Raw genomic sequence first — 27,687 nt, 5'->3', positions numbered from 1 at the left:
ACAGCACTGCTAACAGCGGTGGGCTTGAGACTATATGGCTGAGCTTGAGCTCGAGCGTTCGCGCACCCGAGGCCGGCACCGTTAAAAAACACTCCTTTCGCGCCTCGAACGTGCATACATCGTAGCTCGTGCGCGTGGGTAGCGCTGACGGGCGGGATTTTATTCGCGGAAAAAGCAAATTCCGTGACGGAAGTTATAAACGCTCCGTAGCCGTGCAACCGCGCGCATGGAGTGAAGAAGTTTTATGGCGCACAAACGGGCGGCTGCTTTCTTGCGCTGTTTGGTGGCGGCCGCGAGTGACTGCTGCTGTCCTCATTGAACCGCCTTCCGATTCAGTGACGGTTATCGGAATAAAAATGAAGCCTTATAGAGAAAGGATTTAAGGGTGCTTTAAGGATTCCCTCCGTCCTCCCCGCGCCTTTCGTATTCCCGTATACCTTAACTCTATGCTCCTTGGCTCCCGTTTCGATGGACCTTTGACGCAACCCATACAGTGGCGCCGTTTATGGCGAATGAATTAAAGCGAAAGGGTTTCTATACGTATATGGCCGGCTCATCAAAAATTTATGGTGTCGTATCCAGGCTCGACAAAAACGCGTCACGATTTGTGTTTATGTTTTTCAGTTTTCTCCCCTTTCACAACGAAAAAAAAATATTGTATCGCGAGGAATGTAAGCGAAATGAGAATAGTAAATGATAAAACACGAGGAAAAAAATTACAAAAAAGAACTTCGTTCACGCGGGGCTCCGAATGCAGTTTCAAAAAAACCCGAAATCAGCTGGAAGAGCCGTAATAAAACTGGCGCGTGGACACTGTCCTCGCTGTGGAACACGCCCATTCTGCAGGTTATATAGACCATGCTTGACCGATACCGACCAGAAGTGGGTCCGGTACGGTCATGTAGTACGGACAGTTCTACACAAGAGCTCACTCCCCCCATATACGTTTCTGCGAAGGCGTATTCTATATAGCTATACCTGTTGAGGCAGTCGACCAGTGCCGCAACGCCTAATCATAAAACTGAGCAGCTGCCTCCGTGCCTCCTTTTGTGCCACCCCACTCTCTCGCCACGTTATACAGAGCTCGCGTGTGTGCAAAGAGGACGTGGGAGAGGACGAGACATTGGGGCGAGGTTTATAAAGGACTGGACGTCGTCAGAAGCACGTGCGCATGCCGCATGCAGGGAGCATCTCAGCGCTCCTTGATGGATTCGCTTCAGCACCGCTCGTAAAATTAACAAGTCCCGCGCCTATTATGGAGTCCCACGTGGTATACCTTTCATTGTTGCGCGAAGCGGGCTACTGCTTGCGCGTTGTTTGTTTGAATATACGTATACGTATAAGTTAAAGAAAGAGCGCGATTCGCGCGGCTGCTTCTCGGCTCATTGTTCTTTTTTACGGCCAATCCGTTCCTTCTTTCTTTTCTGCCTCCTATTCTTGCGGCCACGGGGTTATAGCTGGTTTCGAAATCCAAGAGCCGCGTTGATTTCGGGGTCTTACTTTCTTTAGTTCCGTTTTATGACCCCTTCCCGCATATACGTCGAAAGTGCTCGTATTCTCGCACTCTCTAGCGGCGGTATATATTTTATGAACCCCTGCCCCTTCTGCAGCCGCTTCGTCAGTGTGGAATGAAAAAAAAAGTGAGTGGGGTAATAAAATTACGCTGCCGTTTCTTTACGCGGAACTTTTCAAGAAGGGGAAGCGTTACAGAATACAACCGCAGGCTATAGATTCGTTTGAAGTGAGCAGTTCTCCGTCACTCTACGCTTCCCCAGAATTTCTTCCCCAAAAAGGAGCGGCGAAGGAAAGTGATAAAACGAAAAAAAAAAAAAGAAAACCTATGTGGTTCGCTCTAGTGTTCGTGTCGAGTCGGGAGTCCGAACGAGGTCGAAGTGGTCGACCGATGCGGTAATGGACTTCGCGCCTCTCTCTATAGACTTTACAGCCTTTGACCAGCTATTATCTCGCTTTACTTCTTACGAAGCAAGATCGCTTGACCAACGGTCGTTTCCTGACAGTGCGTTGCGAGAAGGCGTGTAGCCGCTGCCCCCTCCCCAAGAAAGAAAGAAAGAAAGAAAGAAAGAAAGAAAGAAAGAAAGAAAGAAAGAACGAAAGAAAGAAAGAAAGAAAGAAAGAAAGAAAGAAAGAACTGAGCGAGAGGCAGCAGGTGAGCGTTGCGGTGTACCGAGCGAAGGCATTGGCCGAGGTGTGGACACCTGGTCTTCGCGAACGCGGCCGGCATGTTCTGTTGCGGCGTGACGCAGCGGTTTTCCCACGCGTGTTGTGGCAAAAAAGTGTTCGTTGTGCTCAGTCACGCCACTATGCATACGCGAATTACGAATCTGCTGTGTCACCGAGTGATTGGCACTTTCGGGCGTGTAAGCTGGGATGGATGGCAGGGCAATGAGGACAGATTTGAAAAAAAAAAACACCTTTGCTGCAAACCTCTCGAATCAAAGCGTAGGGACCATTCGTATTCCAGTGTTGCCGTAGATGAATATAAACGATATTCCCGCAGGAAGGAGGAGAAGGAATAAACTTTATTCAGTGGAGTGAGCCGAAGGCAGAGTCGTTCAAGGTGGGCGGAGTCCCCATAGTCCAGGATGCCGTGTGCCTGAGCTGACAGCTTGGCCTGTTCGGCTGAAAATATTTCTCAAAAGTTAACTGCAAGTAGCTACTATTCTTTGTGAGTATAATTTAGCTCTTACTTTTATACGTGTGCATTCAGACCTTACGTCATTGCAAACTTAAGTGGCAATTCAGAGATCGAGAGTGCGCCGTACCTTTGTGCGGAGTATCGATGATACTTATGTTAGTGTTCCTCCTCTTCATCACATTCGTTTTCTACATGTAGAAAAAGGAGCCGCCCTGCAGATTGCGCGCTGTTGAGACAGCGAACGGCTCATGACGGTCCTTCTATATCGCGCCTATAAATTCCCTAGAATCTATTTTACGCCTCCGAGTACCACCTATAGCTTCTCCCGCGTCACTGCAATACTGTTTAACTCATATGGCTTGGCGTGACATTACAAACACATGTTTTGTCCGTCGTGAACTGGCCGATACACCAACGGGCGACGCATGTGGGTGTATAAACAAATCAAACGTATGTTGTACTCTTTCCTTCGGTACGACGTCCAGCCTACGTCTTTACAGACTGCGCTAAGCCGATTCGGCCTTAGAATAACGTTTTCTGAGACGAGAAGCGAAAATTCTCGGGCTGCTTTTTTTGAGGAACACCGGCCTCAGCGACCAACTGCTTGGTCCTTCTGTGCTTGCATGCAGGACTCACTCTCCTCATCTTTTATTCTTCATAGACCCCATTTGTTTACACCCACGATGGGCTAGTCAAACAGACGCTCGACTTGTTGATCTCCCTTGCTTTTAAGCACCTTGATTTCTCTTCCTATAGCTGCCAGGGTCGCCCTTTGGGAGATAGACGAGAACGGCGCTGCACGTCCATGGTGACGGAAATCAGAAGAGTGGCGCGCTACTTCGACAACTTGCGTGTAATCGAATGTAGGGCAGACAGTCGGGTTAGGAAAGAAAGAAAGAACGAAAAAGAGAGAGAGAGAAAAAAAAGAAAGCCGTAAACACGAGTGTGTAAGACACGTGCATGCGCGTGGTCGTTTTTGCACGCTCAGCGTGTATACCACGTGTCCGAGTCGGATATTAAAGCGATGGGCTTGGCCGATCAACTGAATGGGCGAACGGACGAAGACAAACAAAAAACACTGACGCCGGCTTCACGCGAGGACAACTTCTCGTTCCCCCCTTGCTCCACTTTGACCCACCTCCATGGATACTACTCATCCATGTTGCGAAGGGCCGCTTTGTAAGCACACCCGCATGCCGACACGCAAAGGACACGAAGAGCGAAAGCAAAGAGGCTCGCGCGCGGACAAACAACGCACCCTCACTGGGTTGCCCGTTCCTGTATAGTTACATAGCCGTCCTTCCCACGCGTGCCTTGGAACGAGCAAAAAATATACGTAGCAGGGATGTAGTATGCAGAGGACGGGCTACAATGGCTTCGCGAAAGACGATCCGAGCGGTCAAGCGAAACCGCCGCAGGTGTGCCATGTTTGTCCGGCCGCTCACGGCAACGGGCGATCGACAGCGTTGCGGCCTCGTTCCGCGCAAACAAAACAGAGCTGCCCAGTCGGGCTTTCCGTGAAGGTATTAAAGCGAGTATAATTCCTGTGTTTGCAAGCATAATTTCGGTCGGGCCACTGCGCGCCAGTTGTCACGGGAAAGCACGAAACATCAGCAGTAGAAGCTTACAGCTGGCAAGCGCAGGTATAAGGAAAGAATAAAATGTAGTTGTTGAATAAAATGTAGAACGCATGCAGTTGTTTACCGCTATTGCGTTCCCCCTTTCGCACCGCAGAAAGAGAGAATCTATACATACGAATATTAGAATGATAAAAAGACTATTCGTGTCAACGGCCAAGATGTAGTCTCGGGCCATGTACAGTGTGTAAACAATGACTTTGCTGATAGAAAGATCATCATCATCAGCCTCTCTACGCCCACTGCAGACGGAATGTCCAACAAGACTGAATGTCCAATGGGTCACGTGACCGGCGAGACTGAATGTCCAACGAGACGGAATGTCCAACCGAGACGGAATGTCCAACGAGACTGAATGTCCAATCGAGACGGAATGTCCAACGAGACGGAATGTCCAACCGAGACGGAACGTCCAACCGAGACGGAATGTCCAACGAGACTGAATGTCCAACGGGACGGAATGTCCAATTTAGATGAGCTGAACGCGCCCTAGTTTAAAATTTCTCAGACAACTCATTCATTGGGTTAAGATAGAGTACATTATTTTCCTGTTGCTCAGTGAAGGCCCTCTGCGCCCTTCGGGCGCGATAACCTAATCGTGGCTTCGCCCTCGCTTCGCGAGTGCGGCCATTTCGCTAACGCTCAATGGCTGGTTGGCAGGGTCTCCGTCACACGCTACTGGCCGCTGTCGCGGCCACGCGCTGTTTAGACCGCGCGCCTGCCCCGAAGGGGCAGGCGTCCGTCCGTGCCAGCGTCCGTGGTGTGCCCGTGTCACTGGGGCGTCCAGACGTAACTGCAACGGCTCCTATCGTTACGTCTAGACGTAACGCTAGACACTGCCAAACGGAAAAGCGAAATTTGTGACCGGAACGGAATGTACAACGAGACTGAATGCCCAACGAGACTGTATGTCCAACGAGACTGAATGTCCAACCGAGACTGAATGTCCAACGAGACTGTATGTCCAACGAGACTGAATGTCCAACCGAGACGGAATGTCCAACGAGACTGAATGTCCACTATTGGACATTCAGTCTCGTTGTACATTCCGTCTCGTTGGACATTCAGGCCGCAAGCGGAGGGTTAATTGGTGTATTCATGTGGGAGGTAGCGGCCAAGTACTACATCAGGGTGGCCAATCCTGCTCTGGTGAGGGAGTGCATTGCTGGCTGTGGTCGCCAGTGAGGCTGCACCCCAGGCCTTAGAAAGATGGCACGATACTCTATATGGCACAGTACTCATGTGACCACGAATTGATGGATATCGTGAATGCATCCGCCGTATTTGGTAACAGTTTGTTTCTTCTTCTCTTCTTAACCTATCATTCGGGGCGCCGACACACTGACCCTGCACGGATAGCGGAATTGATCTAAGGATGGAAGGCATCAGAAATCAAATGAATTGACCACAAAGTACAGTCACTGACCTCATGGCTGGCACACGTTTGATTTTGAACTTCAAGTAAAAAGAAATCGTTCTCTGGCTCTGCGAGAGACATTCCTGTCGTCTTCGTGGATCTGCTTGGGCACCAAAATGTCCGCAAGCACCATCGCTAACGGGCCAGGAGCTCTTGGCAGAGGACGCTGCGGGATCGTGATCCACCTCTACGGAGAACGCTTAGAGAGCTCAATGAACCTGAAACGTGAGGATGAATCGAAAGGAACAGACGGTATATTTCTGCAGAAGTGGGAAGGCTAACACATTCTTCCTTTGGGGCGCACAAAGCAAAAGCAACGCATAAGCGCGTCCACGGCCACAAGTCACGAAATGTATAAAACATTTATAGGACCAGAGCTCAGATCGTTTTCATGTTCTATTCTCAGGAAAGCAGGGGAGTGGACTACCGTGAGCTCGCTTCCTCATTGAATACATCGCGCGGGTTAAGCGAAAGAACCCAGACACTGTGTCGTCGGGAGGAGGGTTTGAATCCGAGACTTAGTACGACGAGTGGTCAATCCTTTGAGCTGCACTTGCACCCCTTTTTTTCCCTGCTTCTCGTTTTAAGAGGAAAGCGTCGGCTGGAGATAAAGAAAAAGTTCGTGCTCGCGAATAGTTCGGGCACCCTTTCCGGATTATCCGGCCCATACAGTGGATTATCCGCTTCGGCGTGAATCAACCGGGCAGGTCCTAAATCAACAACAGACCGCCTTCGCCACAGTGCCGAAAGTCAAAACATGACGCGAAATGCCTTTCCTTTTTCTTTCTTCGTGCTCCCGTAACGCGAGCCGCCGCACCGAAAGGTCAGTTCGAGAATCCTTGCCTTATGTGACGTCCCTGCGGAAAGCTCCGTTTTTCAAGTCGGCTTAAATTCTTCTCACACCCAAACGACGGAGTGGCGGCGCATATATATGGAGGAAGCGAGACGAAAAGAAAGGGTTCGACCCCCTCTGTTTCCTTCGCATCCGAGAGCAAACTTGGTCGCCCTCCTTTGGAGAAAGCGAGGAAGCCTTCTCTGACTGGCATTCTCCCTTCTGCGGGGGAGTCGCTCCGGCGTCCAGTGTTTGCTCACGGGTCCCGGACGCTCGGTCTCGATTCGAAACGACGGTCACCCAGCGTGCGGCATGCTTTTCATCGAGCGCCGCTAATCCGTCCTTTGGCCGTTGCAGTGGCGAAACTTGCATGCAGCCGTGACCGCGTGCCAGAACGGCCGAAGCCGCTCGTTCGGGCGCGCGCACATCTGTTGACCGAGGCCGATGCGAAGAGACGGATGGCCGCACCTGCGAAGTCACGCGCGCGTTTCCTTCCGATGGCAAAAACGCTGACGGCAACTGCAGTTATGGCAGGCGCCTTCGCGCGGGAAAACATCGAAGGGGTGCCTGTTTGGTGGGTAAACTTTTCGGAAGGATGTGTCGCTCGCGGGGTCCAGTTGGCGTCACGTCGTTTAACGAACAGTGCCGCGTGATGGGAAAAGGTGATCAGAGACAAGTATGCAATAAAGGACGCGGCGAGGCACTTAGGCCCGTATTCACAAACCAACCTTATCCTTACCTTTTGCCCTCCTTACCTTTTCGGCTCCTTAACGTGTTTCATAAACAAACCTTATGCCTCAGTCCAACCTTTCCTTAACCTTATCGCCGTGAAAAGGTGGCGTTCGATAAGGTAGCCCGGCAGGTACCTTAAGGCGCCACTTATGCCGCGCGCTATGACTGATTACGCGAGAAGCTTCACAATGTCAATAAAGAAAAGGTGACGAAACGATCGGCGTCCATAAATTAACGCTGCGAGTGTTCGGCAACCATCAAAATTCCATGGAAGAGTTCAGCGACGATGTGTTGCTGAGCAGGTTCCGCTTCTCGAAGCGAGCACTTCATGTCCCCGAGCTTGCCCCTGGAAACGGCCTCCACTACGTCGGTTTTCCCGTGCAACCGCTCCTTCTGCTGCTGGTGGCGCTCTGTTTCTGTGGCGCAGGTGCTTTTCAAATCGCGAATGGTGACTTCCACACTGCCCCGCATTATTAAACGTGTGAAAAAATCAGTCAGGGTACGGCGCGGAAGCCGACGTGTTTCTCTGCAGGATGGGATATTTTTACCTGTTTTTGCACTCACGTAGACGCTGCTCGGTCCGCACCCGCACGTCGCTCTTGCTGCTTTGAACTGCTCCCATTTTCTCGTGTTGTGTTTCACTAACACCGCGTGCTATTGCAATTTTTCGCCATCACAATGCGACGCTTGCAAGTCGATGAACAGCGCTGGACCTTCGGTGAAATTCAATTTTCGCCTTTCTGTCGCACTCAATAACAAGCCTATGTATGATCCACGCAAACAGCCACACACGCGCACACGCAGGCAGACGGACAAAAACCGCTCCCAACTCCGCGCGCCTGTCGGTGCCCTCGTAGAAAGCAGCGCTTCGTGGACCGGCGCGTCTGACTCCGCATGTGCCGGCGCGTCTACGCGAGCCGCCGGTTGCTATGACAACGGAAAAAAACGTTAACAAAGAAAAGGAGCAAACGGCGCGGCCAGACGAGGCGCGTTCGTACTGAAACTTGCGCGGGTATGCGTTCCTGCATTTTTCTTATTGTTTTGAGGAGCATACAGCTTTTATTTCTTGCTAATAAACCAACAATGAGCAAGTAAAAGTTCATAGCCTCGCTCCCATGCTCGTTCCTTATGACGACAAGGCCGCCTTCCGTAAGGCTGCCTTAAAACCGAATAAGGCGATTTTGTGAAACGCACCGTGACCTTTTCTTATCCTTACACTTTTCCCTTCCTTACGAAAGGCCGCCTTATAGCGTTAAGATAAGGTTGGTTTGTGAATACGGGCCTTAGACTCGAAGGCCGCGGGATCGAATCCCGACCGTGGCGGCCGCATTTTCGATGGAGGCGAAAATGCTTGAGGCCCGTGTACGTATATTTAGGTGCGCGTTAAAGAACCCCAGGTGGTCGAAATTTCCGGAGCCCTCGACTGCGGCATCCCTCATAATCATGTCGTGGAATGGTGGACGTTAAACACCAACAATTATTATTATTATTAGACACTCATAATATGTCATTACGGCATGCGGCTGCCTTCTGTGCAAACTGTTCTAACATGTGAGCGTCAGAACATGAGTAGAGGGGTTCTTGTAACCGTTATTAATAACAGTACTGAAGAGGTCAGGGCAACTGCCACAACAAACAGTTCTCGCGAAGGCAAATTTGAACGAGAACAGCCCTTGGGCTCGTATTCTAAAATGTCCTGATCATTATGGAGATTCTGAAACCAAGCGCCGGCCATTCGCAATGTAGCGACCATATTAACGAAGAAGCACGTCGGCCACTTAAGAAGAGTTCCTACAAACATGAAAACTCCGTGAATTCGGCCTTTGTTCCGTAGCGTTATTCTTTCAGCAACGCGGTTGTCGTGGCTGCTTGGAGTCGAGGCTCGAACTCACGTGCTCAAGAACGGTCCGTAAGTACAGGCAAAAACCAGAGGCGCCAGCCACGTACCACATCTTTATCGTATTCCGCGAGTTTGCGAGAAATCGAGTTCGGTAAGCATCAGTGCAGTTTGCCACTGTTAGGTGTTCTGGTTAACTTGTAGGGAGTTCGACAACCCACCCGGCACGGTGGTCTAGTGGTTATGGTACTCGATTGTTAACCCGAAGGTCGCGGGATCGAATCCTGGCCGAGGCGGCCGCATTTTCGACAGAGGCGAAAATGCTTGGGGTCCGTGTACTTAAATTTAGGAGAAGGAGAAGAACGAGGAAGGAATTGCAGGAAGGTAACCCACACGCGTGTCCGGTTTGCTATCCTACGCTGGGGGAAGGGGATTAAGGGATGCAAAGATAGGGACATAGAAAGAAGTGAGCATACAAGAAATTCGCGTGAGCTTAAAGAACACTGCTGCGTTCCATAGCACTGGACGCTGGATCTCGGGCCTATCTCGTTACACTGTAGATAGTCGAGTCAATGTGCCTACTGAAGGCTTGCAAGTGCTGGACATAGAACATCCAATACCTGTTGCACGGACTGAGCGTATATACGGTGATTTCAGCTTGCCGACGAACACGCGAAGTGTGTCTAGCAGTGACTGAAGCACTATGATGATTGGTTTGTCTTCTTCAGGCAACTGGTAAGTCGGAGATACAGTGTTCACTGTTGCCGATGTGCACTGTGAATCTGCATGTCGCGGCGACTTCGGCAACCTAGGTCAAGCTGCGTCAGTTTTGTCCATGCCTTCCTTGGTGTTCTGATTTGTGCTCATTAAAGAACCCCATGTGGTCAAAATTTCCGGAGCCCTCCACTACGCCATCCCTTATAATCATATCGTAGTTTTAGGAAGTTAAACCCCAACAATTATTATTATTAGTTTGACAATCATGCATCCCTCGCGAAAACTTTAGCGACGATTGCTTTTTGCTGTTACCCACCGCTGCAGCTCATCACATATTTACTGAGCCTGTACTGCAGGGCACGGGGTGGTGATCATGATACCCGTCCGCACAGGCCGCATTGCAATGAACATGGTATGAAAAAGAAAAAAAAAATGCTTACTGTACGTAAACACAAGTACACGTTTTAAAGAACATCAGGTGGTCGAGAAGAATCAGGGGCACCCCGTCTACGGCTTCTCTCACATTTTTTTTTTTTTTGCGGTGGCTTGGGACGTCAAAACCCGTTGTTTTATTTTATTTCTCTTTGGTACTGAGCTCAGTGCTCTGTGCCCAAATCCCGACCATGGCTGAGTCACTCCAGACGGGACAGAATGCGCAATCTTCCATGTATACGCTGCGCGGCGTTGAAGGCCCGCCCACGTTGCCAAACTTAAATCTGATACCGTAGATACGAAGTCATGCGATCTCACTTATCGCAGGCTACCTTACAAGAGCAAAAGGTACAATGATATACAGAAGCCGAGACACGTGTAGAATAAGCGGTGTTTCACGAATTATGATCACATGTACACTTCAGCAATTTGTTGGCAAACAGACCCATCATGCCGGTATGGAATGCGAACAAAAAGAAATGAAGAAAACGCATTTCGCCTGATTTATTGAAAGATAGATATGAGAACGTGACGTAGCTGGAAGCTAAGAGCGCTTCGAATCCAGAAGTTCACTCTATGCGTGAATTACCCCATGCAGTGTCATCTGCAGTGGCGAACGTGGAAAGGGACATTCAACTCGTATTTAGTTTCCTCATGTTCGCGTTTTCTTCAGGCATGACAGTATCGTTTTCTTGGGAGGTATGTATGTACCACGGAGCTAACTCTTGTACTATGACTGGCTAAAACGTGCAACGTATGGTGAACGGCGATGGTGACGTGGGAAGAAACAAGGTAGACGATGTCAAGGATTTCAATTCAACATTTATTGTCATTGCTTCACGAGGTGACTATTTACTCATACGTCACGTAGGGCTCACTCTGCGGCAGTCAGAGGTCAACAACACATTTCAAGCCTCTTTGACAGCCACACATTTCTCAGTGCGCTTAGTGAACATGTCTGACTGTGCCGCGTGGGCTGACAATACACGATCTAAACATATGTGAAGAAAACTCTCCATAAGCGGATATATATCGTACTTTATTATTTACATATTTACACACGAAGTCGCTTAGCGTGAAAAGTCATCGCAATGCGGACATTAATAAATACACGCAGCAGAAAATAGACAAACGAAGCAAATCATGAACCGCAACAAATACGCACTAAACAGACAATCTATTAAAATGCCTGTTGTTAAACATGGAGATATGGACACTTGAAGTCGTCGTTTGCTTACTATTCTTCTTGCCTCTAGGTCACTGGGGCCTGCACTGGTAGAAAAAAAAAGTAGAAATAGAAACCTGCATAAAGCATAAGGCACGTATGCATGCCAACCTTGTCGTCATATTGCGAATAAATATCTCGTTTCGTAACATGGTTACTGCGGAATACTATAACTCCTAACTTTGTTGAATCATGGATTTCATTTGGCTTTATAGAACACCTCCTACTTTCGCTCAGGTAGAGGGAGGTTATGTGGGATAATCAATGCTAATTGTCACTGACGTTTTCCAAACTGAATTCTGTGATGTTATGCTATTTTGTGTCACTTTCGGCGTCATTTAAAATTGCATAGTATTAACACACAGTAAGTCATCTAAAATTTATGTGATACATGTCTTCGCCTTGACAGTGACAAGAGCATTTGTCTAAACGTTGCTCAGGCGACATAACCTGTTCGACGATTTCTCGTCATATCTCCTTTTGGAACACGAACGAGAGATTGATTGTATTCTGCAACGCCGTAAATGATTATTTTTACGTCAGCTTTGTGCGCCATACCTTAGAGGTATACAGACGTGTTGTAATTGAATCAAACGAGTCGCTTTGGACCTTACATGACCGCAGGAAATGTTCTGAGGTCTGCGCAGATTGACAGAATTTGCAAACAGTGTAACAAAACGGCATTTCTTGCTCTCGAGCAACATACACAATCACTAGCAACGCAGTGTCTTTTTGGGCAGCTACCACGGCCTCCACATTGGCTCGTTGGAGCCGTCGTGGTCCAATCCTTCGTCCCTGTGCAGGCGATAGTCACGTGGTTCGTCCTGGCAACCTGAGCGGAGGAACAGCTCGGCGTCCGGAGAGGCGACGTCGCCGTAGTCTGAAGACGATGACTCCTCTTCGCTGGCGTCGCTTACGGAACCGGCCTCGTAGCCGTAATCGTGCAGCCTCGCGGGACGTCCAGGTTGAAGGTCGGGTGCGTCGCCGTTCGTTGACGAGACGGCTTCGTCCGCGTAAGCCGGCTGCATGCCGGTGCCACCGGTGCTTGCAGACAGATGGTGAAGCCTGGACTGCAGGTGGGTCAGCAGCGTGTCCCTCAGCCGCGGCTCCATGGCGTCGGCGTACCGGGACACCTCGAAGACGCAGTGCCGGTAACCGTCGTGGAATCGCTGGGTGCGCTCGACCTCTTCGTGGGAATCTGCAAGATCGTAGGCACATGGCATGCGGAGATAAGGTTTCTGGCAGTCATCTAGGCGGGTGGACAAAGTGACATATAAGTACGAGGAAGGAAGCTGGTGAGGCAGCACTGATAAGGAGCGCGTAACCTAAAATGCTATTCTCTACAACTCGAGAAGTTCGAGGGCCAAGGAACAAATGATATATAGATGACAGAATGAAGAAAGGTAGGTGTGATGTCTAGGTACGGCGGCTTACTGTCGATGATGCCTTTTAATTAATATAATTTTTTTGCCAGAAGTATTCAGATCCCACGTGATGTTCAGTACGGCTTTACCGTGCGATTTGGATAATATTTTCTTAAACTTATATTTGGCCAGTCCATTGGCAGTTAAAAAGAAAAAAATGGTGAGGAAATATGCGAGGAAGTTTTGGTGGTCAGTTGCCAGAGGAACATGAGAGTTCGTGGTCGAGATAAAATTTTGTCGCTATTTTATTGAAAGGAGTGAAAAGAAAGCAATATATTTTAACGCCCGAACACTGGGCGCATGCACTGATATAAGCACCAAAGAGGAAAAGAAATAACAGATTCATGCAGAAATGAGAAGAAACGAAGGTAATAAAAGCTGAAGTTCGCGAAGCTGTTCACAAATGGAAGGACATCAGTTAATAATATGTGGGGTAGTAAGGTGGTAACGAAAACCCCGGCCAGTTAGAAATAATTAATAATAAGAACCTTATTTTTCTTTCTTTATTTTTTTCCAATTGCGGTTTCCTTGAAGGATGGCTCTGGTACAACCTAAGATTGCATTTACATGGTTTCCCTTCATAGATTAATTTGATGCGAGCTTACAATGACGGTGGGAGGAAAAGATGCCGTTACTTACCACTTTCGAGGTGGAGCTGCCGCTGACGGAGGAACTTGACGGTCATTTCGAGAATGTCTGCCTTCTCGACGCGTTGAGACCGCGAGCTCTGCTTCTCGAAGGTGCCGCCGTCGTTGGCCATCAAGAACCGCTTGAGCTCCGAGAGGCAGTTGTTGATTCGCGCCCTGCGACGCTTCTCCATTAGGGGCTTCATCACCTGTAGCCAGTGGAATAGAAGGAGACTGCCTTTAATGAGAGCCTGGTGCGCTTCACGAAGAGTGAATTGCTCGTATATAGTTGGTGTGACGTTCTTGTGCAAAGGGAAGCACAATGTAATACGGAAATAAGTGTGCGAACAGGAGAGAGCGCCTCTCCTGTTCGCCTATGTACTATTACCTATACTGCAAAATATATACTGAAAAATTTTTGAATACGGGGCGTCGCCAGAGCCAACGTTTCAACAAGTGGTCTTGTCTTCTTCAAGGCAGCAACTGGCCACTTGTCGAAAAGTTGACTCCATTGACACCCGTGTTCTGGGATTTTTCATGTCTTCATTCTTCCACCTTCACCTGAACATCTGCGTTATTTACGTCTATACTATATACACCCATATAGTCCTTTGCCCAGGCATCTTAGGGGACAAACGATGCGGTGAAATTTGTCAATACAGGAACACCTCATGGTCCATTACATGTGTTCATACAACGGCTAGCAGATACACGTTAGAGAACTGTTCACAAGGATGCAGCTTTCTGGCCAGCGGGTGTATAAATTAGCGAAGACAAGATTAGCAAATGTCTTTTGAATAGCTTACTGTACTTCTGGAGGGCTATCGGTCTAGTGTCATTATTGCAACTGTGCGTTAAGCGTCGCCTCCACACCTTTTTTATACATTACACTGCAACGTAACCCTGTACTGAAATTGAGAACTACGGCTTCAGATTCGATAGTCGACCAGCGAGAGTCCAATGGTCTCACTCAGTGGTCAATATCGGTTAGAATGCAACCCTATACGCTGTTTGATGGTGGTCTGTGAAGACGAATTCAAAGCACATCGCAACAAAAATCGCCACTGAAATAAAGTGTTCAATATCAAAATAGAATGTCCAATATCATCAATCAGAACTTCTAGTTATGCTGATATCCGGAGTTCTGAAGACACCTTTCTACCAATCTTACGGAGGGTACATTGTATTATGACAGAGCTCGTTCAGTAGTTTTCGTTTTGTCTACGGCTGAACCCTTCTGTACGACTCAAGAACCATCTAGAATGGTTGCTTACAATGCCAAAGACCACTAACCTTTCTTCTGAGGAAGGCCGTCGATGGTGAATGGCAGGTAGGCGATTGCATGATGACTCTGGTGTGTCCCTGGAACGTCTTCGCAATGCCCTAGTGAATGCCCCTTTAACGACGCATCGTGTCTCGAACGACCGCAAGAACCAGAAGAAGACCTCTCCAGCTACGTATGCTCGGCACGTAGGTCGAGCGAAACGTTCTGGCTCACACAGGTCCTAGAGCCCCAGCACACAGCGCACGAGTCCGTTCAGGTGCCGTTTTCCGAGGACGGTACGAAACTCCGAGGCACGCGGGTGACGTGGTGCTGGATTGGGCGGGCGGGAGAGGAACCGCTGCTTCTTTGATTACGGAGAACTCACGTTCTAACGCGGTCCCGAGTGAGCAGCTTTCTTTTCAAGGCACGCGAAGACGTGGCGAGAAGGAAACGGGTGACACTTTTTATTTCATTTTTCTTCCATTTTTCTTGTCACCATAGGCATGGGGGGGCTAGGTGTCCTGCCGAAGGAAGGGACACCGCGCATGCCTCTCCTGGGTTATGGGGACTTCCCCTTCTTGTGACTCCCCCCTGGCCCCCCGCCATCACTTCTATACTATTGTTATCTTTCACCATCTCTCTCTCCCACCGAAGAGCCCCGACTTCTTGTTACGTAGCGAGGGGGGAGGGGGGAGGGGGGAGGGGGGAGAAAGTGGGACCCTCGTTCGGGAAAAGACCCCCGCTCCCAGTCCCGCCCACCGTAACCCTCCTGCTTTCTGCTGGTTTCTTTTTTGCTCTGCTCACCGTAGAGGTGTACCGTACCTACCGTTTTCCTTTCTGCGCCTTTTAGACCTCCCCCCCCCCCCTCCCCCCCCCTCAGTGCCCAGTGCCCTTCTCAATGCTGCCTCTTTTATCTCCTCTTTTTCTTATCGCTGTCACTGTGGACGTGTTTTGTTGTTTGTCTATTAATCGCGCCCAGGCTTCACCCCTCGTCCCAGGGCCCCTGCTCCTTCTCGCGTCGCTAAGGAGCGTTTAGCAAGTGGTGTGTAGTACCCGCTGACTCTCCAGGTGACGAAATAATGGTGACTCCTTCCCAGCGGGCGCAACACACGCGTCGCGCGCGCTCGCTTGCTGCGTAACCACTGAAAGGTTTTTTGCGTACGGGGGCGGTGTTCCCGGTGCCTTCTAGCTCGTGGCCTCAAAGGCTGGCTAGCTCGCACACACCGATGGCTGCGTGCAGTGGCTCAAGAAAAGTTCGGGAGGAGCGATGACAACACAGGCGTATTGACGGGACGCTTGCGGTGAGACCGCGTAGGCGTACAAAAGTTGGCGGAAGAAAAATTGACTTTTCCGCTAATGGATGAGGTTAAAAAGACCCCTTTTGGCACATGGTTTCTGTTCGCCACACTGCATTATACTTCTCACGAAATAGTTGCTTAACCTCTCACGAGGCCAGTGAGAAAACCTCGCTTTACAAGTTCAGTGAGAAAGCCAAGGCCAGTGAGAAAGCCTCTCTTTTACAAGTTCTGTACGATGTGGCATGCGAGCTACATATATAGACAGTATGTTGTCGCAGCGCTTTCATGAGTCTTACCGCCAATAAATATGTTTAGCGGGCAACTTGAGAGACCGCGTCCACCAGCTAGGACGTCCTTGAACATTTTCCTTATTGCATGTTGTTGCTTCGCTTCCTCGATGTCAATTCAGTATTCGCGATTAGCGTAATAATCCCATGTTAAAACCTTAGCGAAAATGCAGTGCTTGCCAAGTGTTCCGAAGTTATGGAGTCTCAAGGGACGTAATATCTCGCTGAATCATGACGGCCAGCTGCCCGTCATGAGTGTATTCCAGCTAGCCCAATTTGCTACATTATCTCGCTGACTTCTGTTTTTGGCAACGTTCCCGTTTCGCTCCTGTTACTCGGACTCTTCGAACTCTTCTAAGGTAGACATGTCCTGTTCCTTTCGTTCTCTTAGATATTGGAACAACGAAAGTGTGTCTCGTACGTGGCCTTAAACATCCGATACGATCATTAATCACGCAGCGACTAGTGGGGAACCTCTGATAAAAAAAAGAACAAAAAGAACAGAACGTCTTAAACGAACAATAGGGCTTTCTCAGACAATGTGTACGACTTCAGGTGCTAGGAGACAACTAACATACGCAATGGTAAAAAAAAAGCGGTGAATTAGATACCGTACTGTGAAATTCTGAGGATAATGAGAAGAAGAAGAAGAAGAAGAGAAAGAGCAGAGGAAGGCAGGGAGGTTAACCAGAAGTTTGCATCCGGTATGCTACCCTGCACTGGGGTTGGGGAATAGGGGGTTGAAAGCGAGAGAGAGAAAATAAATAATAAGAAAAAAAAAACAAAAAAAAAAACAGTCACAACCACACACACACAAGAGCGTTCCGCTCAGAGGCGCTCTGACAGACCAGTGGATCGCAGGAAGGCGAGTAGTGCTTGTAAAGCCTTCTTCTGCGACGTTATGTCCGGACGATGGCGTAAAAGTCTTTCTTCTGATAGAGGCTGGTCGTCTATCTTGTTGAGAGCATGGCAAAGAGATTGTCTCTGTGTTCTATACTTCGGACAGTCACACAGAACATGCCGAATCGTTTCTTCGTCGCCGCAGTGTTCACAGGCGGTGGTGTCGGCCATCCCTATGCGAAATGCATACGCATGGGTAAACGCGACGCCCAGCCATAATCTACAGAGAACGGTAGCGTCACCTCGGCGAAGTCTTGATGGCAATCGAAGGCTTAACGTTGGATCAAAGGTGTGTAGTCGTGCATGCATGAAATGTGGCTCATTCCAATTTGACATGGTGCATTGGCGAGCGAGCATGCGGAGCTTCCGAGCAGCGTCTGTCCTAGAAAGAGGTATCGACAGGTCGCGGTCCTCTGTATGGGCTGAACGGGCAGCTTGATCGGCCCGTTCATTGCCGATAATCCCACAGTGACTTGGTAGCCATTGAAATGTAATGCAGTGTCCTTTCTCAGTGAGGTGGTGAAACATCTCGGCAGTCTCAAATACCAATTGTTCGTGCGGACCGCGGCGTAAAGTCGACAGTAGAGACTGCAGTGCCGCCTTGGAGTCGCAGAAAATCGTCCACCTTTTTCTCATTTGGTCGTTAATGAAAAGCAGCGCGGCGCGAAGCGCTGTGAGCTCTGCTGCCGTCGATGTTGTTGGGTGAGCCGTCCTGAACTTGATAGTTGTGGCGATCGTTGGAATCACGACCGCCGCTGTTGAACTGCTCGGTAGGACGGAGCCGTCAGTGTAGACGTGAATCGAGTCGTGATACTTCTCGTACAATAGAAGTAAAGCGAGCTGTTTAAGAGCTGGTGCTGACAGATCTTGTTTTTTCTGGACGCCTGGTATTGTCAGGTTGATGACTGGTTGTTTCAGGCACCATGGAGGAACCGAAGGTCTCGCCGCCGGTGTGAAGCCAGTCGGTAGAGAGTCGCCGTGTGCGGTTACTGTTCGGCAAAAGGAGGTGCGTGGTCTGTCCGCTGGTAGAGAGGCTAGGTGGTGGTGTGGTGTCCGGGCAAGATGCCTTATGTGGGTCCTCAGTGCTTCAACCTCAATATGAGTCTTTATGAGGTGGTCCTTGGCGATGGCTATGGTCGCCGCTGTTGAAGCACTTTGAGGCAGGCCTAAACAAATCCGGAGGGTCTGGGCCTGAACACTCTGTAGCATGCGTCGACTTGTCTTGTTTGCGTTAGTTAATGCAGGCAAACTGTATCGCAGGAAACCGAGAAACAGCACCCTGTACAGCTGTAACATAGCACTGGGCGACATTCCCCAAGTCTTTCCAGCGAAAAACTTGAAGAGGTGAGAAATACCTGCCAACCGCTTTTTCAGGTACGAGACGTGAGGACTCCATGATAGTTCTCTGTCTATTATGACACCCAGGAACTTGTGTGATCGACAATACGGTATACTTTGACCATTGATTGATACACTGTAGTTAGACATTGGTTTGCGCGTAAATGCCAGAAGAGCACACTTTCCGGTAGAAATTTCCAGGCCTCGATCACGGAGGTACAGAGCAACTTGAGTGGCTGCTCTCTGGATTCTCGCTCGCAGCTGCAGGCGAGTTACCGCAGATGTCCAGACGCAGATATCATCTGCGTAAGTTGACAAACAAACAGTGCTTGGCAGGTGTGTATGGAGAGCAATCAGCGTAAGATTGAACAGCACAGGGCTGAGCACACCGCCCTGGGGAACACCACGATAACTGTAGTGTAGGGAAGTGTCCCCGTCCTCCGTGATCACAAAAAAGGATCGCATGCAGAGGTAGCTGCGTATCCATTTGAACATTCGACCGCCCACTCCGACGTCTTCTAGCGCGGCAAGGACGGCTTCATGAGTAACGTTGTCATAGGCCCCTTTGACGTCGAGGAACAAAGAAGCGCAAAGACGCTTGCGGCCTTTCTCGTGCTCCACGAAGGTGATTAGGTCGATGACGCTATCAATTGATGATCGACCACGGCGAAAGCCGGCCATGGTGCCTGGGTAGATGTTATTGTATTCCATGTACCACTCCAGGCGTCCGAGGATCATCCTCTCCATCACTTTGCCCACGCAACTTGCCAATGCGATCGGACGATAAGATGCCAGTTCCAGCGGTGACTTGCCAGGCTTCAACAGTGGTACCAAACGACTTGTTTTCCAACTTAAGGGGAGTGTGCCCTCCTGCCAAGATTCGTTATATAGCTCAAGCAGAGCGAGTCTCGCGCGCTCACCCAGATGACACAGGGCTCTGTAGGAGATTCCGTCAGGTCCTGGCGCTGACGAACGTTTGCACGAAGCGAGCGCTGCCTTCAGTTCTTGGATGGAGAAGGGGAGGTCCATGCGGGGGTCACGTGGTGGTGGACAGCTGTTCGAAAGTTGTAAACTGTCGGGTGCTGTAAGTTGTCCAGTTAATCTGGCGCAGAATTCTTCTGCTACGTCAATATCTGGTCGCTTTTGGTAAATGCCTAACGCCTTGAATGGAGACCTTTGAACGGGGGATGACCGCAAACCTCGTACCGTCCTCCATAGCTGCGATAATGGCTTACGAGGGTCGAGCGACTCGCAGAAAGCAGTCCAGCGTTGGAATTCGACCTTATCCAACCGGCGCTGGATCTTTTTCTGCATACGTCTGGCAGTCCGTAAGTCGTCAATGGCCTTCGTGCGTCGGTACCTCCTTTCAGCACGTCGCCGGAGTGCGCGAAGTCTCTCCAACTCTAGGTCGAAGTCCGTGAATTTCGAAGAGCAGCTGAAGGTACGCACAGACTCCTGTACAGTGCTCTTGATTGCCTCTTCCAAGTCTAGTATGTGGTCTTGACATTGATCTTCCATTCGAGACTCAAATTTCGTCCAGTCCACTCTTCGTATCGTGTCGTGTATCTTGGAAGGTGACAATCCTCTAATCTTGACGTATGTGGGAATATGGTCACTCCCATGCGTTTCTATGTCCGTGAACCACCCCGCATGCCTCACTAAGCTTCGTGAAACAAAAGCCAAGTCGAGACAGCTGCTGTATGTGGAGCCACGTAAAAATGTAGGACTGCCATCATTCAACAACAAAAGTTCATTATCGGAGGCGAAAGACACCAAATTTCTGCCTTTCACGTCGGTCTTCGGGCTTCCCCATAGAGTATGATGGGCGTTAAAATCCCCGATGATAACACATGGATCAGGGGCTGATGATAGGATATCTCGTAATCTTTTATGATCAAACCGACTTGATGGTGATAGGTATGCGCCCACAACTGTAATGGTAAGTCTCTTCTTTTTCACTCTTAAACATACATATTGATTATCATCATGAGGTGGTACAGGCTGAAGGATGTAAGTGAGATCGCGGCGAATGAACACCAGAACCTTGCTTCTTTCAGTAATGGCAGACGACATAAAAGGTTCGTATCCAGAAAGTCTTATTGCACTGGATAAATTCGGCTCGCAGATGACGATTACGGGAAACTTATTGGCGTACACGAATCGCCGAAAATCAGCAATCCGCGATCTCAGTCCTCTGGCATTCCACTGAAATATTGCTGCATTCCGGACCTCATCCCTGAAAGGCATCGGTGACTGAGCCATGGTCTATTCAAGGGCTGCCAGCACCGGACTGAGAGCGTCCAGTACTTGAAGGGCACTTCTAGCTGACGTCGTCTTCATGTTGCCTAACAACATGCGAATGGCGTTCATTAATGATCGCAGAATCGCTACCACTTGATGATCTGTGTGCCATGCCGTTGTAGCATCTTGCACTTGTGGCTGAGGCTCCCTCTGCTGTGGCTTCTCTACTGGTCGCGTTTCCTTAAGTGGTGGCCATTCCTTTGTTGAGAGAGATCTACAAGTAGCTTCTCTTTCAGCGGCGTTGGTGTTTGCCGTGCTGGGAACCGGAGGAACGGACTTTCTCACTGAATGCGACATTGTCCTTCGTGACGACCTTCGACGGCGACGTCGTCTTCGCCTCACTTTTTCCGCTGCCTCTTTGTGCGTTGAGCTGTCTCTCACCATCTGTTTCAGAACAGAAATCTCCTTCTTTATCTGAGGACATTCCTTGGAGGAAGCACTGTGAGCACCATGACAGTTCGGGCACTTCAGCGTAGTTGCACTACAGCTGTCTTCTGAATGAGGTTCGGCGCATCGGGGGCACACTGTGGAATTTCTGCAAACGCCCTTCACGTGGCCAATCTTCTGGCAGTTGAAACACTGCATAGGCTTCGGTATAAATGGACGGACCTGGTGACGAAAATGGCCAACCTTCACGTAAGACGGTAGGCAGTCACCCTTGAACGTTACTCGCACACAACGTGTGTTACCTAGGCGACCTACATGCACAATGACGTTGTTTTCATTCGCCGGTTTTATAAGCACTGAGAGGTCTTCATTGGCGATTTCAGTGTCGATGTCATAGATGACACCTGCTACGGTGGCACCATCCGCTGGAATGATTGGCCGGACATTGATGTTCCCCAGCTGCGTTACATGCTGCAGCGTGCTCAGCGCACTCGGGTTCATCACATCGATTGCCAAAATGTTTTTCCTCGTGTTTAGCCTGATATCCTTGATCTCGTTTGGCACTGTGTTTTCAAGGTACAAAGACAATGCTTGCCTGTTGAGCACACGCAGATTGTCGATAGCGTTCTGTGGCACAAACAGGATGGAGTGGGGCCACCGCTGAGGCGCAGTTTTCACAGTGGTTGTGCTTGACGCCGACGATGCGTTGATGATTCTTCGTTTGGCCTTGCGGTACAACACAGGTTGAAAGCCGTCTTCGGAGGACTCATCGCCTGATGCGGAGTACAGCTCGGTGTCCTCGCTCTCGCTTGCTGTGTTACCACGCTTCCTCGAGGCGATCCCCGCGGTTGAACCGGAACCGGACGGAACCTCTTGGGGTTGCACGTCCATCAGCGTGATGTAGGGGGCGGCAGACCCCACAATTGCAGTGTAGAATCCAGAAAACGGCAGAGACGGGCAAGATGTGTTCCACAAGAGAAACACTTCGTCTTCTTTTCCCCGATGAGAAATTCGCTGTTGTTGTTATATGACAAAACTTGCTCAATTATACCGTGTTCTTATGATATACCAGACCGAACGACCGAGCGCATAAAGCTGTTGAGCCAGAGGCGAACGACGGAAGGAATGCGCTTATAATTGTTGTATGAGCGCTGTGATATGCTTGTAAAATAACATGCTTAATATACATTAGAACGACTGAATTAGTGCACATCTCTCGTTGCCTATTTCTTTCCTTAGGCCTTCTTTCTCTTTTACTCCTAGACTATTTTGGTCCCCTTACTCATGCCTATCAGCGCGTAAGGCACAAGAATTTTCCTTCTAAAGAAAAAAAAATGCGCAGTTTGTACTGAGTCGCGCAAGGCTGGGGCGCAGCAGAGCTGGTCGGCACTCGGCTCGTCCTGGCTTAACTAGGCACACGTGCACTCACAATCCGATGCACGAAGTGTTCACCTGATCACATTGTAAAGCACGAATATTGCTAGGCATCGATCTGGTTCTATCGGGTGTCTCTGTTTCTGTCTATCTAGTTCTTTGTTTCCTGCTCTTTCTACCTTTTTCTATTTATTCCCTTTCGTTATCTCTCTCTCTATATATTTCTTTGTTTCTCTCTGTTTCATCCCTTCTTTCTGTTTCTGTTTGATGTCTGTTTTTTCTATGTCTTTTTTGTGCCTGTTTCTTTCAATGTCTTTCTCTCTCTGTTTTTCTTTCTTTTTTCTCCTTCTTCCCTTTCTGTCTATTCTTTTCTCTATCGTTTTCTTTTTTTTCTCTCTCTCCCTGTACTCGTTCTTTCGTCTATCCGAGTTACTGCATCCGACGCCGGACAGAAGCAGAAGATGACGAAGCGAGCACGCGCCGGCATGATGATGATATTTCCTTGTCTGCATCGTGAACCGGACAAACGGTGCACGCGTAACAGATCCGCTGAAAAAAAACGAGCGAAAGGAAATACTTCCGAATTTCTTAGCATAGAAGATATTGAACTCTCCGTAGCCTGTCGTGAGTACGGTCGGGTTCAATCTGCAACACTCTTCTACCCTTGGTCGAAAGGGTCCCAAGAAAGCATACCGAAAAAGAAATAATAAGTTAGGACAAATAAGTGCTTTCAAATTGCGGGTATAGTTGAACAAGTTTTTCTTATGTCGGCACCGCCCCGTGATCTTGGAACCCCTTTGGCTTCAGGCAGGATATGCTACCCGATCCCTTTCCCCAGTGTATAGGTATATAGCATACCAGCTATATTCTGGACTGGTAAACATCCCTGCATTTCGTCTCTCTCCTCTTCCTTTCTTCTTTCAAATATTGAACGCAACTCCTTGTATAGTTGTTTGCACTTGGATATGATCAATCTTCGTTGATGTAGTTTCACTCTCAAATGTGTAATTTTTAGAATACAAACGTAAATTAGTTAAATTTTTTATGGAGATGGTTCGTGCACGGAGCCTCTTTTTGGAGTTACTCCCCTTTCCTATAGGGCCGGGTAGGCAACCGTGCTCAGTCATTAACATTCCTGTCTGTCGTATACCACCCCCCCCCCCAAAAAAAAAAAAAACTTCATCCGTACACGCCCACTCACCTCACAACGACGCCAGCACACGAACGTTCTCGATCTGGTGGAGAGCAAAATATGATTAATAAAACTGACATGGTATTCGCATAATTTTTCATTCGCTTCACAACAAGGTTGCGTAAATGCAATAACACTTGTGGTTCAAACATTGACAGTGGTCAGCGCTCACCCTGACCTCAGTCTTTTCATTTCTCTTGCTTTGTTTTCATCCAGTGCGCTAATATGCCATCTTAATCTGCTGTATACTGTCACCTTTGTCATGTGTTTCCTCATCGTTACGCTGATGATTTGACCTTAGAAATGTGGCTGCATGGTTACTATTCTAATCCCTAAAAACTCTTATAAGTCACCAAATTATCTGTTGTAAGACGAGTGAATAGACGACCCATTCTATGACAAGTGACCTGCGTGTTAGGAACGGTGCGCAGTGTACCTTGAAATACATGTGCGTTAGCACTATAGCGCACAGTATCAGACACTTCGAGTTCATGAAACCGTGAAAACAGCGATGGATTCCGAAATGTTTTCTATAGTAGTCACACTGGCTATGCGATGAAAGAAAGGTTGCATTGGATTTCGGCATGCGGTCAAGGATCGAAGTACAACAACGACCTACAAAAGATATGCAGCACCCTCGATTGGCCGAACAGGAACGTGCGACAGTTTCGGATTCGCGCTTCGAGGTGTTCACGCGCGGGTCGACGACACAAATGCACGTGCATACTCATCGGAATTCGCTTCTCGCCTTCGCATCGCGGGCGTTTCTTTCCACTGTCTGAACGCGTCATTACGCTTCGCCGATTCTCTTCTGTCGCGCTGGCCAAGCGGCAACGGGTAAACAGACTGAGAGAACCACGAAACTTCTTGCTCTGCGCATACGTGCGAATGGTCTATACGCGGGGCAGTCTTCTGAGAGACCATAGCTAAAAGGAGCGAAGCGACCAGGTTTCCGCCGCATTAGATCGGGTTTCTGGGCAGCCATTCGGTGCGGTCAGTTCTTTTGGATACGTGTGGCGTGAAACTCCGTTTGTCCCGCGTTGTTGTGGCAATGAGAAAGAAGGTTCACACGTTACGGGAAAGAAAGGCTCCTCCTACACAGCCGTGGAATCGGACGGGACCCCAGCGAAAGAGCTGGAACCTCAAGGGAAGGTGTTTCTGGGAGGATAGTGGAGGTAGAAAGGGTCCGGCCGATGCCAGAAGGTGCCTGCGCGTAACGCAACAGCTTCGGCCCAAACCAAAGGGTGCACGCGGGCGTCGCTCGACCGCGAGCCTTGCCCCCTTTCTGCTGTCAAAATATTTCAGGGCGTCCGCGTGAAGGCGACGCTTCCTTTCAGTGAAGTCGTTCGAGCGGACATCTTCACCGCGCAGCGGGGGCTACCGCCTCCGCGTTTACATAACAAACGGGAAAGATATCTCCGGCGAACCCCGTGCATATACGCATGCAGGCGAACGGGATAGACGCCTCTGTCCCTGACCCGCAACTTGAGCCCCCTATATATAGGCAACGTACCTTCAACACCTCTTCACGTGTTGCTTTCTGCGGCCGGCCATTCTCGTGTACCGCGTGCGGTTAGCCGCGGAGCGGCGTCGAGAAATGATGGTATGACTCGGTGTCGTGCCTTAGTTCGGACGCTTTCTCTTGTCTCCAGCTGCGGTCGGAGCGACCTCGAAGCGATCGTGCACGCCTCGAGAGAGGAGTCACACGTGTAGCTGTGGCGTGTTCTCTATGGAGTCTTTTGTTATTGCTTAATGGTGTTGTGAATGAATGATGGGGCCTTAATATGCAAATTTTCGATATCGAAGCGCCCGTATAGGGTTAGTAGACCAGAGTATAGCGATGACAACGTATTTCTAGATTTATTTCGGTTCTTGGTAAGTTGGCCGCGCTATGCCTGCCGTCATGGATAGTACTGACCTTGCTTAATTCGTATGTTGTCCTTTTCTGGCATCACATTTCCGTGTCCGCTACAACAGGCTAGCTCAACGATGCGCCTCCTTGATGTTGGTATTACACATGTGTGCGTGTGCGAAAATATGCTTGCAACGGTTCTTTCTTGATGCATTCTGTTGACTTGAACGTTCAGCAACATGAAGCATTTATTCAATGCAAAAATGACACCGTGCATCTGTATTTTCTAGCCAAGCTTAAGACAGTCGTCAACACACAGGGAAAATATGTAATTGAAGACAATACAGCGAAAGGGAACAAATGGTGGCCGTACGTTTGACTAACACATAATGATGAGATTGCCGTGTGGGTACAAGCGTAATTATAGTAATGGCTTGGGCTTTACGGGCTTTATGTGCTCCCTGTTCTTTCTCTTCTTGCTCTCTTATCTTGCATTCGTGATACAGTGAGCAATGCGAGCGAAACACGAACAAATAAAAGGTAATTGAGGACAAAAGCACGCAAACAAAGCGCTATCCTTCACCTGTTATTGAATACCGCAAGTCAAAACCAACTGGCTTTCAATGTGTGCGGTCCTTAGCTTACAAATTTCCTCCCCTTAATTTTCCTGCGTAGAATATAGCATAAACACCGCATTTTCTCTTTTGGTTATCCTCACGGCCCTTTCCAATTGCCACGCTTTTCTTTCTGTTCAACCCACAATTAATAAACCGACAAAATGACGTAAATAAATTACAAGTGTATAAGAACGACTACAGGGCTAGGCACAGTAATCAAATGACTCGTGAAATCATTGAGGCGTCCGAGATTGTTCGCCTGGGGGATGACTGCGTCAGTATGGCATCTTTGGGACTAACGCAGAAGGAAATAAAGTATCTAAATTTGTAATGCAGGGATATGCGATAGGGGCGTGATTCATCGACATGAGTGTTTATCGGTATTGTAATATTATTTATATATTAAAAAAACAATTTTTTTAAATGTTTTCGGTTTGGTTGTTTGTAACTATCATACACGATCGTATAAAAGCTTCACGTGTCCGTCCAATAAATTCAGTTGTATAAGTTTGCGCTTGTGTTCGTGTGGTTCATGTCTTCGTCCTCAAAGTGGTACGCAGTAACGTAATAATGACTACTGGGCCTCTCTTCCTTTTTGATCTCGCTTACCGACTACTCCCTCAGGCTTCTCCAAATACACGTGCGCACAAAGGATAGCTTGCAAATGGACGTTATTAAAGCGCAAACACAGCTGTCAATATACGACATCGGAAGTCAAGTTCCTGCTTTGCAAACGCGCGCTGCGGCATTCCACCGCTTCCTTCCGCATGCATCCTCTCTTTAACTGGGACACTCCGTCCTCATACAGTTCCCGCAGGAAACAGTGCGCTGTCCACAATGGGGCGCTCAGTACGGAAGGAAAACCGCCGACTTCCTTCGTTCGGGACGTCCTGCTCCGGTCTGTCGGGCCTCCGCATCGCCAAGCGCCCGGAGACCCTCAGACCGCGGGTCGACCGCAGCCCGCGCGGTTTTCGACTCATTCAAGGCGTTTTAATCTCCTTCAGCCGCGGCTCTCGTATTCAGAAAAGCTTCCATCGTCTCGGCCCGCCACCGCTTTCTTCATATTCGTGAGCGATTCGTGACGCGATACAAATGAGTAGAGGAAGCAGCCATACACAGGCTGCAACAGAGACAGCAGTTTTAAAAGTATAATAACACAAAAAAAGAAGCACAACTCATGGGAGCAGGACGCCGCGACACCCTTACCCGCATCCTTTGCATGCCGCCCGCCCGGAAACAAACACTTCATGACCCTGACCGATGTCAACGTGGGGTGACAGAATTTAAGCGCGTAGTCGTATGCGAACCCGTGGGTGGCCCGAAACCTTGAATGAGACGAGAC

At 49.1% G+C, this 27,687-nt stretch overlaps 1 protein-coding gene across 1 annotated transcript in view; it reads left to right on the top strand.

The window, feature by feature from the left end:
- LOC119389741 (alpha-amylase 4N-like) overlaps nt 1-27,687 on the top strand; it is a 294,142-nt gene that overhangs the window by 93,823 nt on the left and 172,632 nt on the right. The window lies entirely within an intron of this gene.

This window comes from Rhipicephalus sanguineus, chromosome 4 (assembly GCF_013339695.2).
Source record: "Rhipicephalus sanguineus isolate Rsan-2018 chromosome 4, BIME_Rsan_1.4, whole genome shotgun sequence".
NCBI classification, from domain to species: domain Eukaryota; kingdom Metazoa; phylum Arthropoda; class Arachnida; order Ixodida; family Ixodidae; genus Rhipicephalus; species Rhipicephalus sanguineus.
The sequence above is the reverse complement of the archived record's forward strand: the minus strand, read 5'-3'. Positions and strand labels throughout refer to the sequence as shown.